Source organism: Anolis carolinensis, chromosome 3 (assembly GCF_035594765.1).
Source record: "Anolis carolinensis isolate JA03-04 chromosome 3, rAnoCar3.1.pri, whole genome shotgun sequence".
NCBI classification, from domain to species: domain Eukaryota; kingdom Metazoa; phylum Chordata; class Lepidosauria; order Squamata; family Dactyloidae; genus Anolis; species Anolis carolinensis.
The window spans coordinates 207,283,326-207,298,967 of NC_085843.1; positions in this window are offsets into that span (position 1 = coordinate 207,283,326).

A 15,642-nucleotide genomic window follows, 5' to 3' on the forward strand; every position below is an offset into this window, starting at 1 on the left:
ATTTTCCAGCTAGGAAAGATGGTTCCTTATAATGTGATAAATATAGCTTAAAGCATCTGGTATGTGTCCTCAGCCTCCCATTCAAGTATTAATCAGGGTCGCTCCTGCTTAGCTTCCAAATCCAGCCAGGATCTGATGCCTTTAGGATCTTTAGGCCATACAGTTGAATTCTCAACTTCATATAAATTATCAACTTTAATATCCTCGGAGTGGTCTCCGATTAGTCCGAAGCAGTTTTGCATTTTCTTCAGTGAAACAGTCAGGCTCCTGTTCAATTTCCCAACCTGCTCCTCTCTTTCTGTCACAGGGTCTAGATAACAAAAAGTGACAACTAGATAACAGGACCCCTTCAGCCGATTTTTGACTGAGCTTTTTGCTACACTGCCAGGACGCCAGACAAAAAACAATCAATTTATTAGATCGATTCATTATCCACATTACTTTCCCAGAGTTCAGATAATGCTCTTTATCCTCTAACAGCTGGGTTCATTATTCTGAGGAAAAGGTGAACCAGAAACCTATGGCCTGAAAATTCAAGACTATCCCCCTCCTACTCATACTATTATCACACATGTGCACACAGTCTGGATGTAATAGTACAACTCCTATGGGGAATAATACCATATATACACATATTGGAGTGTTTATTAGCAGTAACCATAACTACAGGGATTAATTACACAATGCTTCCATAACTAGTAGGAAAGGAGAACATCACATTCACACCAAAGAGTTGTCTGTGCAGAACTCAGGAGGACAGAGCAGCTGTGCTAGCTAAAGGACTCTGGGAACTGTAAGTCAGTAGACTAATCTTTTCACATTGTGTAAGAAACTCTGGCTAGAGCTACACTGCCCTATATCCCAGGATCTGATCTCAGATCATCTGCTTTGAACTGAATTATATAAGTCTACACTGCCAGATAGTCTGGGTTAAACAGATCATCTGGGATGAGATCTTGTGATATAGGGCAGTGTCGATCCAGCCTCTGTGGTGTCTCATAGCTTCCAGTTAGTGGAGCAGTGAGTCCAACTGGGTCTTAGTCCAAACTTTAAATGGTATATTCAAGGTGCTGAACTTTATTCTCTAAAAATGTTCACCACATTGGATAGCTCCTTTAATTGTTAGGCCATAAGCTGGAACAGGCAAGCATAGTAACCACCTTTGGGGAAACACCACTGCAAATCCAACTCGGCTTCTGAGTCTCCACTTGCCCACAGAGATCACAGGATGACCTTGGACCAGGCAATCCTTAGACAGGAGGATGAAAGAGCTGAATGCGCCAGCATGTCAAGGGTGGGCAGATTTCAGTCTTCCAAGATCTATCTGATTTTCCTCAAAATTCCTGAGGTCCACCATTTGGAGCCAGCGTCACCTTAGTGTCTAAGCAAAGCAGGCATGAAATTTCAGTTGAGTTCATGTGTCAAGAATTTGTTTTCGTTCGCTGAACCAAGGCCTTCTCCTATAACCCTGATCATAAATATCTTCAGTTTTCTTCCAGAATTTCAAAATTTGATTTTAGAAGGGAATGGGAACCCTCTGAAGTCTGTTTTTGTTTTAACTACTTTGAAAAAAACCAGATTCATTAAAAAATTTGATTCCTTCACCCTCTGGCCCCTTCTACACTGCCATATAATCCAGATTATCAAAGATAATCCACATTATCTGCCTTGATCTGGATTATAAGAGTCTAGTAAAGTAACGTTTTCCCTTTGAAATTAAGTCTAGTTGTGTCCGACTCTGGTGGGTGGTGCTCATCTCCATTTCTAAGCTGAAGAGCCGGTGTTGTCTGTAGATGCCTCCTAGGTCATGTGACTGGCATGACAGCATGGAGCGCTGTTACCTATTAATCTACTCACATCTGCATGTTTTCGAACTGCTAGGTTGACAGAAGCTGGGGCTAACAACAGGAGCTCACCCCTCTGTGGATTCAAACCGCCGACCTTCTGATCAGCAAGTTCTGCAGCTTAGCACTTTAACCCGCTGATCCACTGTGGCCCCCATAAGAGTCTACACTGCCATATAATCCAGTTCAAAGCAGATAATTTGGATTTTATATGGCAGTGTAGAAGGGGCCTATGTGTGTGTGCCTTGAAGTCACCAGTTGACTTATGGCAGGCATCCTTAAACTGCTGCCCTCCAGCTGTTTGGACCTTTAACTCCCATAAACCCTAGCCAGTTTATTCAATTGTCAGGAATTCTGAGAGTTGGAGACCCAAACATCGGGAGGGCCTCAATTTGAGGATGCCTGATTTATGGCAACCCAACAGAGTTTTCTCTGGCAAGGAATACCCAGTGGTGGTTATGCCAGTTGCTTCTTAAATGTAGCCTACAGCCCGTGGTCTTCATTGACAATCTTCCCAAGGCCCCTTCCAAACTACTGAATAAAATCCTACATTATCTGCTTTGAACTGAGATATATGGCACTGTGGACTCAGATAAACCAGTTCAAAGCAGATATTGTGGGATTTCCTGCCTTGATATTCTGGGTTATATGGCTGTGTGAGAGGGCCTCAAGTATTAAGCAGGAGTGACCCAGTTCAGCTTCTGCGATCAAACAGAATCTGGAGTCTTAGAGAGAGTGTTTAGGTATGGCTCCCTCCCTGCTTATCTCTAAACTTACAAACAGGGAAAAGCAGTTCCAATAAAATCCTTGAAGACCCTCCCTGTTTACATCTCTCTATTGTGAGGACTTCCTTTTATTTCTCCTTTTTGATCCTGTTCTTTAATGATAAGGAGATCTCTTCCCTTGCCCCATAAGTATTGCATTTCATCAGGACTTTATACAAAGCCCTTTGAAAGTCCCCATGAGCAATGTTTACTGGCCGACTCCATCTACATATTTGTTGACCCTCTTAAAGACTTCTAAAATAGTGCTACTCAACATGGTAGTGGATGCCTATCATTGAACCATCTACTTCGAGTCTGTGGTGAGTTTCCACGAAAAGGGTGAAACAGATGCAACTAGTGAGTACAAACATACAATTGCTCTATGACATAGATAAAGGTAAAGATAAAAAAGTTTTCTTGACTTCATGTCTAGTCGTGTCCGACTCTGGGGGTTGGTGCTCATCTCCAATTCTAAGCCAAAGAGCCAGTATTGTCTGTAGACACCTCCAAGGTCATGTGGCCACATTACTGCATGGAGCGACGTTACCTTCCCGCCGGAGCGGTACCTATTGATCTACTCACATTTGCATGTTTTCGAACTGCTAGGTTGGCAGAAGCTGGGGCTAACAGCAGGAGCTCACTCCACTCCCTGGATTTGGACCTGCGACCTTTCAGTCCCCAAGTTCACCAGCTCAGCACTTTAACATGCTACGCCATCTTAGAGGGAAATTGCAGTTCCTCGTACTAGTTAGCCTGAGAAGCACACTTCTCTAAAACTTTTGTGAGGCGGTGCTTCATCTTACAAAAGCCATGCTCCCGCTCTTCTTCTTCAGCTAAACGTAACCTTCATAACAAAAGCCCCTTCCACACAGCTGAATAAAATCCCACATTTTCTGCTTTGAACTGGAATATATGACAATGTGGACTCAGATAACTCAGTTCAAAGCAAATATTGTGGGATTTTCTTCCTTGTTATTCTGAGTCATATGGCTGTGTGGAAGGGCCCAAAGAGTTTTATCCTTAATCCATTCTTTCCACCAGTTGATCCAGAATACATGCTAAAAGAATTGGCGAGTAATTTTCTGGATCCCTTTGTAGAAATAGGCAATTTTGTTTGCCTGTTTCTAGTGCTTTCGTGCAGTGATTATTATCCGACCTCTCTCCCATTATAGAGACTCAATGCAGCTAGAATGACCTTAGGGACATGTACACCAAATGTATTCATACAAGTGGCACTTAACAAGGTCCATTAGATTAGGATAACTCATTTGCAAATGATGCTAATGTGGGACAAGAAGCAAAACATGTTCACTTTCAAACCGAAGCTTTATTCTATCTAGGATATATATTGAATTCACAGGGTGATTTTAAGCACCAGTGGCATTATGATGATGCGAGAACTGTGTGAGAATGCTAGTTACAGACATTTTCCACTGCTGTAAAAATGCCACTGAGATGTTGAATAAAAATACTTTATTGCAGATGGAGAGGAGAGGCAAATATATCAAAAACAGAACCCAAAGTTGACAAACAGCAGTTGTTATGGCCAATTGTTTCAAGGAATCTGCAACACATGTACTTAAATCCTGTCTAAGTTTTCTCTTGAGTAAACTATTCATTAGATTTCTCCATGTGTTCACTCATCCTTATGCAATTGATTGAGTGGATCTATCCTATTAGCTGAGACCAGCCAATAGGATGCTAACCATGCTGTGTTTGGGCACTCTAAGGGTCATAGAACTGGGTTATCTGAGTCCACATTGACATATAATTCAGTTCAATGTGGATTTTATACAGCTGTGTGGATGGGGCCTAAATCTCTCTTAGGTTTTCAGACAAGATGAAATTGCTTGACTTTGCTTTGGTGGAAACCACCACAAGAGGTCACTCACATCTCCAAGGAGACAAAGGCACAGCATCACCTGAAAACTAATGCAAAGGAAAAGTGAGTTTCTTATAGGCCTCTTCTACACTGCCATATAATCCAGATTATCAAAGCAAATAATCCATATTTTCTGCTTTGAAATTGATTATATGAGTCTACACTGTCATACAATCCAATTCAAAGCAGATAATCTGGGTTTTATATGGCCGTGTAGAAGGGGCCATAGGAAAAGTGGATGGCTTCACTACAACCATGGTCAGCCTGTATGGTCAGATGCGTTTTAAATTTCTCAAAGAATCTATTGCTCAATGCAGGGGGTGACAATTTGTGATTTACTTCTGAGTTACTTTTGAGTAATTATGAGGAGACATGCAAGCCTATGGATCCATTTGGGTTTGAAGACAGGTCTCCTTACTCTATGTCCCAAATATTCACAATGGCTTATATGAATACTAATGTGGATCCTAGTATCTACTGCGGTTTGGTCCTAGGACCCTCTATGGATACCACATTCTATGGATGTTCAAGTCCCATTATATAGAATAGCATTTTTTAAACGGTGTCCCATATATAAAATGGCAAAATTAAGGTTAGATAGATAGATAGATATTTCTTGAGAGGCGAGGGGATACTTTCAATCTGTGGATAGTTGAATCCATAAATAAAGAATAAATGGATACAGAGGGAGAACTATAAGTATTGTAATCACATATGTGCACACACACACACACACACACACAGAGGCATAGATTAATTATGTAATTGATCAGCTATGCTTGAAAAAAAAAATTGGTCAGCAAAATACTGAATATTTTCAATCTGTGATTGGTTGAATCTGTGCATACAGAATCCGTAGATATGAGGTCTGACTGGATGTATGTACGGTCATTGCAGAACAAGTTATTTGTACAGAAAGTTGTTATTCGTGTTACAATTTGAATACATTCTACAAATGATGGTGGTGTGTGCTTGATCCTAATATAGGAATACGTAGAAACTAACAGAAGGAAAGTAGGCTGGGACAGAAAGTAAAGAGGCACATGAAACCTGCACCAAAATGTTGCAGTGGGGAGATTTCTGATCATGAACCTGATCCTTTATATCATACCTTGTTAAGTAAACAATAGGATTTGAACAAAGTTGATGTCGAAAATCTGACTTGCTTGCTCCAACCGTTCTATTCAATTACTGCATTGCTTTATCATTATGGTGTGTGGTTTGTTTTACTTTTAATTTGAGGCAGATTAGGAGAGGGGGAAGTTGAAGGAGTGGAGCTGATAAACCTGCAATTACAAGAGAAAGTCAACAAGGTGAGATGGCACCATCCAGCCAGGTGTACTGTTTACTCTGGAGAGGAAGAGACGAGTCAGTCTTGGAGGGACAAGATAGCATCCTAACAGCAGAGATAAGAGGCTTCTCTTCAGCATCAGCCCCTGCGTTGCAGCCAAAACGATCGGAGGAGATAAATGGACATCTTGTTAAATAAGTATGTGAAGAGATACAGTCTTGGGACAATTGCTAATTGATTTAATTGATTTAATTCTTGTTGTTCACTTCACCTTCTTTTAAAAGTTCACAGACGGCAATCCCCATCCCCATTGGTATGCTTTTAGATTTAAACCTTACCATTTCATTGAAAGGCGTGCTCACAATACTTCCATTTCTCTTTAAATCTTATTAGGATTCAAGTAACTACAGGTTGAGCATCCCTTATGTGAATTGCTTGGGACCAAAAGTGTTTGGATCTCAGATGTTTTTTTACAAATTTGGAGATACATAGAGTCTCACTTATCCAACATTCACTTATCCAATGTTCTGGATTATCCAAAGCAGTCTGCCTTTTAGTAGTCAATGTTTTTGTAGTCAATCTTTTCAATACATTATGATGTTTTGGTGCTAAATTCATAAATACAGTAGTTACTACATAACATTGCTGTGTATTGAACTGCTTTTTCTGTCAAATTTGTTGTAAAACATGTTTTGGTGCTTAATTTGTAAAATCATAACCTAATTTGATGTTTAATAGGCTTTTCCTTAATCCCTCCTTATTATCCAACATATTCGCTTATCCAACGTTCTGCTGGACCATTTATGTTGGATAAGTGAGACTCTACTGTACCTGTATTTGCACATAAATACATAATGGGGTATCTTAGAAATGAAACTCCAATCTAAATCCAAAATGCATACGTGCTTCATACACATAATCTGAAGGTAATGTAATATGGTATTTTAAAAATAATTTTATGCATGGAACAAAGTTTATGTGCATTGAACCATCAAAAACAAAAGTATTGCTATCTTAGCGACAATTAGACAATTTTGGATTTTGGATTATTTTGGATTATGGAATTCCAACTAAGGTATGCTCGACCTTAGATACCTGTTATGAAGCTTTGAAATGTTACTTTAGAAAACAACAGCAACAACTATGAATCTTATCACATTAAGCAATAGTCAATTTCTGACTTCAAACAGTAAGAAATTTGTGTGATGTCAGGATACTGTATGCATCCTGGTGTAAACAAAATGTGGGATGTAAACTGATCAAGCGTTTTAAAGCTTACATGCGATCAGGTCTTCCAACTCCTAGAATATCACAGCCATTGGAGAATTCTGGAAAGTGTAATAATTAAAAAGAATATTTTCCAGTCTCTACATTCTACAGATAAGCCGCCTAAGGAGGTGCAAATTTTACTTGAGAATGCTTTGTGTTGTCAGGACAGTGGTAAGATAAGAGCACATATTCCTCATGATTCTTTATTAAGGAGCTTATTGAAACTGGAGCAGGTCGATAGATAGATAGACAGACAGACAGACAGACAGACACACACACACACACACACACACACACACACTGAGGTCAACGAGAGAGAAATAATTGCCATTAAATGATGATAATAATAATAATAATAATAATAATAATAATAATACTTTATTTTTGTATCCTGTCACCATCTCCCCGAAGGGACTCGGGGCGGCTAACATGGGGCCAAGCCCAGAAGAAGACAAATTGTAAACATGCCAAATTTGGTCTAGATCCATCGTTGTTTGGGTTCACAGTGGTCTTTGGATGTAGGTGAACTACATCTCCTCTAAATCACTGTCAATTCCTCCTAAACCTTCCAGTGTTTTATGTTGGTCGTGGGAGTTCTGTGTAGGAAGTTTGGCCCAATTCTATTGTTGGTGGGGTTCAAGGGCTCTTTGATTGTAGGTGAACTATAAATCCAAGCAACTACAACTCCCAAATGACAAGATCATCCCCCCCCCCCAACCTCACCAGTATTGAAATTTGGGCATATTGGGTATTTGTGCCAAATTTGGTCCAGTGAATGAAAATACATCCTGCATAACAGTAGCAAAATTACAGTTATGAAGTAGCAAAGAAAATAATTTTATGGTTGGGGTCACCACAACATGAGAAACTATATTAAGGGGTCACAGCAGTGGTTGAGAACCACTGTTCTACACTATAATGAGTTCTCTTATCCACCTTGGAAGTGTCCCTTTTGGGCACTACAACTCCCCAGTTTAAGGGTGATGGGTGTGGGATTGTGGGAGCTGCAATCCAAAAAAAGTAGTCACCACTTTCCTTACAAGTTGATGTGAATTACCCGTGTGAAAGACTTGATTCCAACACATGTTCTTCCATGCTTTTTTAAAAGGAAGAGAAGAAGAAAGGGTGGGGGTGAGAAAGAAGGAGCAAGTTTTATTTTATCCAGAAAATAATTAAAATCTCATGTATTTTTATTGGTTTGAGTATCCAGCAGAGTGGAAATATTGAAACTTCAAGCGCTCTTGTATTAAAAAGTCACAACTGTTCGATTTTATGAGTTCTGACTGTGTGAAGAAAAAAAACTGATGGGGACAGCTTTAGAGTGAGAGAAGAAGCCGGGATTTTGGAGCCCCGGATGGCTATAAAAACATAATACAATCACCTATAAAAACCGACGAGAGTGATATTAAAAATAATGTAGCTCCATTAAACACAATATATTTGTGGAGGGTTGGAATTAATTGCGTGTGGGTTTTTCCCCCTACCAACTTCTAGAAAAAGTCTGATTGGATTGTGGTGGAGGAAAAATAGGAAGGGAACTAAAAGTTAAATGCAAAAGATTTTGTTTTGTTTTGCCTCTTGCCGGGGCTTATGCAGCAGCCCAGGAATGCAATAAGTCTGGCTATTGAAACTTCCTTTTTAACAAGGCCTATTGCCTGTATAAAACCCAGAGGAGAATAATCTCTCTTCCCCCAAATTTATTTGGTTCTCACCCCCCTGGTAGCGTCTCACATCTATGGGGATTGGTTTGTGAAAATACTGAACGAGGATTGATGCTCGATTAGTTCCTATCACACACCTTGTTATTTCGAAGGGCCAGGGGGTCTGCTTTTTATGGGAGGCATCTGAGGTCAATCAGACTGCAAATCCAACACTTCCAGATGAAGACATGGAGCGATTGCCCACCAAGAGGCCTAAAGGGACATAAAGGGAGACTGAAAAGCCAGCCATCAGAAACAGAAAGTATTGTCTTCCCTGGCTGGATCTATATTGCTATATAATGCAGTTTGAACTGCATTTAATTGATTGTATAGGTCTGAATCAGAGGTTCCCAAATCTATTTCCCATCATCTATCCCCCTTTTAGAAAAAAAAATTATTTGACAACCCCCTGGAAACCCTGTGTGCTCTAAGATCTTCTGGGGAGGCCCTCTTCTTGCTCCCACCACCATCACAAGCACAGTTGTTGGGGACGAGGGAGAGGGCCTTCTCGGTGGTGGCTCCCCGGCTCTGGAATACGCTTCCCAGAGAGATCAGACAAGCCCCTACTTTATCCTTGTTTTGTAAGGATCTGAAAACCTGGTGGTTTCAGTAGATCTTTGATTAGAGCTCCTTAGGCCTGCCAGCTATGTTCTTGCTTAGCACTTTACCCACCTCCCAACCCACTATGTATTGTAGCATCTGACATACCAGCACTTTATAGCCAATCTCTCCAATGCTGAATCCTGGTCACTATGTCTGGGTTTTGATGGAGTTTTGTCATTGGTTTTAAATTTTTGTTATATAACTATATGTCTTATGTATTTATATTTTTGTGGTATTATATTTTAATTGCTGTATGGTTATAACTTGTTGTATGTTTCCTGTTGTAACTGGAAACCGCTCTGAGTCCCTCAAGGAGATAGGGTGGTATATAAATAAAGTATTATTATTATTATTATTATTATTATTATTATTATTATTATTATTATTGCATGACACAGCAAACAAGATAGATATGCTGGATTTCGTATCACAAAATCACAAGTCGAACACTTCCCAAGTGTCTAGGACTGTGTGATGTATTTTCGGATGATGCACACAGATCCCAGTAGGGTGGCCTTTTGCAGTTGGCAGATCGTAATTTTGTCAATGTCTATTGTTTCCAAATGATGGCTGAGATTTTATGGCACGGCACCTAATGTGCCGATCACCACCAGGATCACCTGCACTGGTTTCTGCTAGAATCTTTGAAGTTCAATCTTGAGGTCCTGATAGCGGCTGAGTTTTTCCTGTTGTTTTTCATCAATGCGCCTGTCACCTGGGATGGCAACATCAATGATCCAAACCTTTTAATTTTCCACAACTGTGATGTCTGGTGTGTTGTGTTCCAGAACTTTGTCAGTCTGGATTTGGAAGTCCCACAGTATCTTTGCGTGCTCATTTTCCAATACTTTTGCAGGTTTCTGATCCCACCAGTTCTTTACTGCTGGGAGGTGGTACTTGAGGCATAAGTTCCAATGAATCATTTGGGCCACATAGTTGTGCCTCTGTTTGTAGTCTGTGCGATTTTCTTACAACAGCTGAGGATATGATTAATGGTTTCATCGGTTTCCATTATTATTATTATTATTATTATTATTATTATTATTATTATTATTATTATATAAATCTACTTTAGGCCAATAAACAGAAAGATGCGGTAACAAATGTGCATTCTTTTATGTATCTGTATTTCTACCTATATTCCACAACATGGTGCATAAAGGTGTTGTTGTAAATAAGACACCTTGAAACTTGAAGTGATAACGTTAAAATGAGTTAAAATTTCTGTGTTGCATAACACAGAGAAAATTAAGATAACGAAAGGGAATCTATACACATAATAAAAGTGAAAATATGTATGTGTGTATGTGGCGGGATGTTCACTTACACAGACGAACTCCTGCCTCCACAAATAGCTATAGCTCCCACTAGTTAGGACACACCAATGGCCCTCCCTTCAAAGATATTGCAGGTTATAGAGCGCGCGCCATAGACCTGTCCAAGAGTCCTGCCAGTGTCCTCCACAAACACCATACTGCCCACCACCCAAATAAAGGCTTTCATACAGGGACAATTTCATCCTAGATTTTCTGTTTTTCCTCCACCACAGACATCCCAGTGTTCCTGACTCTCTCCATTGGTGTGGAATTTGCATGACCCCACCCACTACCTCTCCCATAACCCTTTCCTATTATTTTCTATGGCACACAGCAAAGAGAGGAACTGATCGGCAACTGAACATACTAGAGAGGTTTGGGGAGAATTCACCATGATTTATAGGAGTTGGAGGTACTGAGATGTATAGTTCACTTGCAATCTAGGAACACTCTAAACCGCACCAAAGATGGACCTGGAACTAACTTGGCACACAGAACAAAAAATACTGGAAGTCTTTGGTGGGATTTATAGTTGTAGTTCACCTACATCCAGAACGGACTACGAACCCAAACAATGATAGATCTGGGCCAAACTTAGCATACATATCCAATATGCCCAAATCTGAATACTGGTGGGTTTTGAGGGGAATTGGCCTGAATGTTTTGGAGTTGTAGATGCTGGGATTTATAGTTCACCTGCAATCAAGGCAGAATAATACACAATACCTGCTATGAACTTGGTTATCTGAGTCCACACTGCCATATATTCCAGTTCAAAGCAGAAATTGTGGGGTTTTATTCAGCTGTGTGGAATGGGCCTCAGACTGAGTCTTACTTTGATCCTATCATGAGAAGAACATGGATCAATTGAAAAGGTAATAAAACCAGTCAAGGTGGAAAGCAGGAAGAAATGAGGAAGACAATATTACATATGGATGAACTCCATCAAGGAAACTACAGCCTGGATTTGCAAACCCTTAAGTATAGGGTGACTTGGAATGCATCTACACTGGAAAACTGATGCACTTCCACACCACTTTGTGGGGATTTGCAAAAGGCACCATGAAGTAATGGGTTGACTGGAAAGACATGTGGCAGCAGCTGATTGGCTAAGCATGCCAGGAGCCAACATTCTGGTTGGCTACTGCCTCTGGCTTGCTGCTGAGAAGGAGGTTTGAGCAGGCATTTTACCTCAGAGAGCTAAGAGGTAACAGCTAGAGAATTAATGGATGCTGACTCTCTGAAGCCTGATCATTTATAAGGCAATGAGGCATATTTAAAGACTGTTTGAAAATGACTGTTTATTCCCTCTGTTATCTGTAAGAAGCCAGAGAGACTACTGTATATGTTGTTGCTCTGTTCGACCTATTGAACTGAAGTAAAGTTACTGTTACTTATTTCACAGTCCTGAGTGGCACCATGATAAAGCTTCTATTTATATACAATAGATTCTCACTTATCCAACATTCGCTTATCCAACGTTCCTCCTTCCTGGATCCACAGCTGTTTCTCTGGGCATCAAGGATTAAACTTTTTATGGATTCAATTTCTGACAATGTCGCTACTATAAATTCATTTTGTGCAATTCTATCTTTATTTGTAGTCAGTTTGTTAGTAGCCAATTTTTAAGTCAATATTTTCAATACATTGAGATGTTTTGGTGCTAAATTCATAAATACAGTAATTACTACATAACGTTACCATGTATTGAACTGCTTTTTCTGTCGATTTGTTGTAAAACATGTTTTTGGTGCTTAATTTGTAAAATCATAATGTAATTTGACGTTTAATAGGCTTTTCCTTAAGCCCTCCTTATTATCCAACATTCTTGCTTATCCAACTGGCCTGTTTATGTCGGATAAGTGAGACTCTACTGTACATCTACAACATGCAACACACTTTAACTGTCATACTATGGGATCAGGGGAGCTGTAGTTTTACAAAGTCTTCTCTGCCAAGCTGCAACTGAATGAGATCTCTCATTCATGGGACTGCCCTAAGTCCAAAACGATTTGATGCCCTTTAACAACAGCACCCCAAGAAAGGAATTTGCCCATTTTCTGACCCGGAGGCGTTTCTTGGAGTCGCGTGTGCCACGTGTCAGACGTCTAATTTCTCCTTTAAGGAGTTGATTCACCCCAAATATCCCCCTAGCTAGTAGCTGTTGCAGCAGGAGGGGGAAAAGCCCTAAGGGCTAAAAGCCGATTCTTTAGTCAATCACGTTCCATTGGATTACGCGCGCTGCCAATCAATTGCAGGAAGAGAATGAATGGCAGAAATAATGTGTAAGAAAAGAGAGCAATGAATGAATCTGTGAGCAAAGGGTTCCCTGCCGTCACAGACGAGCCCCAAGTGAGACTATTTAGGGCAGCCTCGAATGAGGATGTCTATGTATGTCTAATATCCTGAAGGAAATGGGAAAGTAACGTGGAGTAACACCAATCTTCTGCGATCAAATGCAGCTTGACACCACTTTACACCGCCCTGCTTCAATGCTTTGAAATCCTGCGAGTTGAGCGTTTGGTGAAGAAGGAGCAGAAAAAGCTCAAGACCTTGTAAAACTGCAGCTCCCATGATTCCCTAGTACTGAGCCATGATAGTTTAAAGTGGTGTCAAACTGCATTAATTCGACAGTATAGATGCACACAGCCCAGCTGGCTGAAATAAATCCATGGCCGCTTCCACACAGCAGAATAAAATCCCAATTATCTGCTTTGAACTGGAATATATTCACTTCACTTCACTTCACTTTATTTCTTAATTAGTCGCTCTCCACCAGAGTGCTCCGAGCGACTTACAATTTAAAATATCATTCCACAATAGAAAACATTCATCATAAAAACATTCAACATAAAAACATTCAACAGTGACTATTTGGCAAATTAGATCTGATTTACTTAAATGCACAACCAAACAGCCATACACTTTGCCTGGGTTCTATGAATTAGTCTCCAGTGTTAATATTGTATGTTTTATGTTGATTTTAACGATTGTTTTTACTGTTATTGATGTTTTTATTGGATAACTGTTCTATTGCTGTGTTTTGATATTTGATTGTTTTATCGGGCAAGGCCCCATGTAAGCCGCCCCGAGTCCCTTCGGGGAGATGGGGCGGGGTATAAAAATAAAGTTGTTGTTATTATTATTATTATTATTATTATTATTATTATTATTATTATTATTATTATTATTATTATTATAATATATGGCAAGTGTGGACTCAGAGCCCTTCCACACAGCCATATAGCCCAGAATATCAAGGGAGAAAATCCCACAATATCTGCTTTGAACTGGGTTATTTGAATCTACACTGCCATATATTCCAAGTCAAAGCAGAAAATGTGGGGTTATATTCAGCTGTGTGGAAGGGGCCTCAGATAAACCAGTTTAAAGCAGATACTGTGGGATTTTCTTCCTCGATATTCTGGATTATGTGGCTGTGTGGAAGGGCCCACAAATAACTCAGTTTAAAGCAGATACTGTGGGATTTTCTGCCTCGATGTTCTGGATTATGTGGCTATGTGGAAGGGCCTACAAATAACTCAGTTTAAAGCAGATACTGTGGGATTTTCTGCATTAAATAGCTGTGTGGAAGGGTCCACAGATAACCAATTCAAAGCAGATATTGTGGGATTTTCTGCCTTGATATTCTGGGTTATATGGTTGTGTGGAAGGGCCCTCATTGCTTTGAAATCCGGAGGTTTGGTGAGGCACCATAGTACTCTTGAGAGATAAAATCCAAAAAGAAAACTTGTAAATCTACTATTCCCATTTCCCCATAGCAATGAGCCATGGCAGTTAAAGTAGTGCCAAACTGCATTAATTCTACAGTGCAAATGCAACCTCAGTGGGGTTTCCTTTGTTATTATAAATTCAGCTAAACAACGTCTGGCACCTCAGTCCACTAAATATGCAAGCTTTGATGACCTTCTATTGTCCCACCTTCTCCCCCCAAGGAGTGTTAACGAGCTGAGCTAAAGGTGGTAGTGGTGGTACAGTTACATTGTAGAATGGATGCAGCTTGACACCACTTTAACTGTCATGGCGCAATGTTATGAAATTCTGGAAACTGTAGTTTGGTGATGCAACAAACTACCAATGCTATTTGGCAGAGAAGGCTGAAGACCTTGTAAAACTGCAACTCCCAGGTTTCCATAGCATCAAGCCATGGCCATAGGAGTGGTATCAAAGTAACTGCATTGATTTTGCAGTGTAGATGCAGCCCTTGTTAAAAATCACTCAAACAACTCAAAAATCACTGGTTGTTTTAAATTTACTGATAGTGAGCAGAGGCCCCTTCTACATTGCCATACAAAATCCAGGTTATCTGCTTTGAAGTGGATTATATGGCAATATAGACTCATATAATCCAGTTCAAAGCAGATCATGATGGATTATCTGCTTTGGTAATCTGAAGTACATGGTAGTGTAGATATTCTCCCAGGCAGCAAGCAGCCAGACCTTGAAGCTGAAAGGCTATTCAATGCTAACCAAGGTGGCCAACTGAAGCATCCACATCTGCCTCAAGCAGACAAGAGTTCTTTCTCCCACATTCCACAGATATATAAACCCCACTTGCCTAGTTTCCAACAGACCTCACAACCTCTGAGGATGCCTGCCATAGATGTGGGCAAAACGTCAGGAGAGAATGCTCCTGGAACATGGCCATACAGCCCGGAAAACTCACAGCAGCAACCCAGCCTTCGACAACACGAAGTATATTGTATTTGTAGGTGTAGTCATTCACTCATTCATTCATTATTCAGTAGGAGATACAAGATAGCACACAGTGCCAAATGCTTTGATAACACTCCATTGTATCTGTTGAAATGGAGGCACAGTCAATATGCCAGCACATGCTGTAGTAAATGTTAGTAATTCAGTAGAGTCTCGCTTATTCAACCTTCTGGATTATCCAACGCATTTTTGTAGTCAATGTTTTCAATACATCGTGATATTTTGGTGCTAAATTC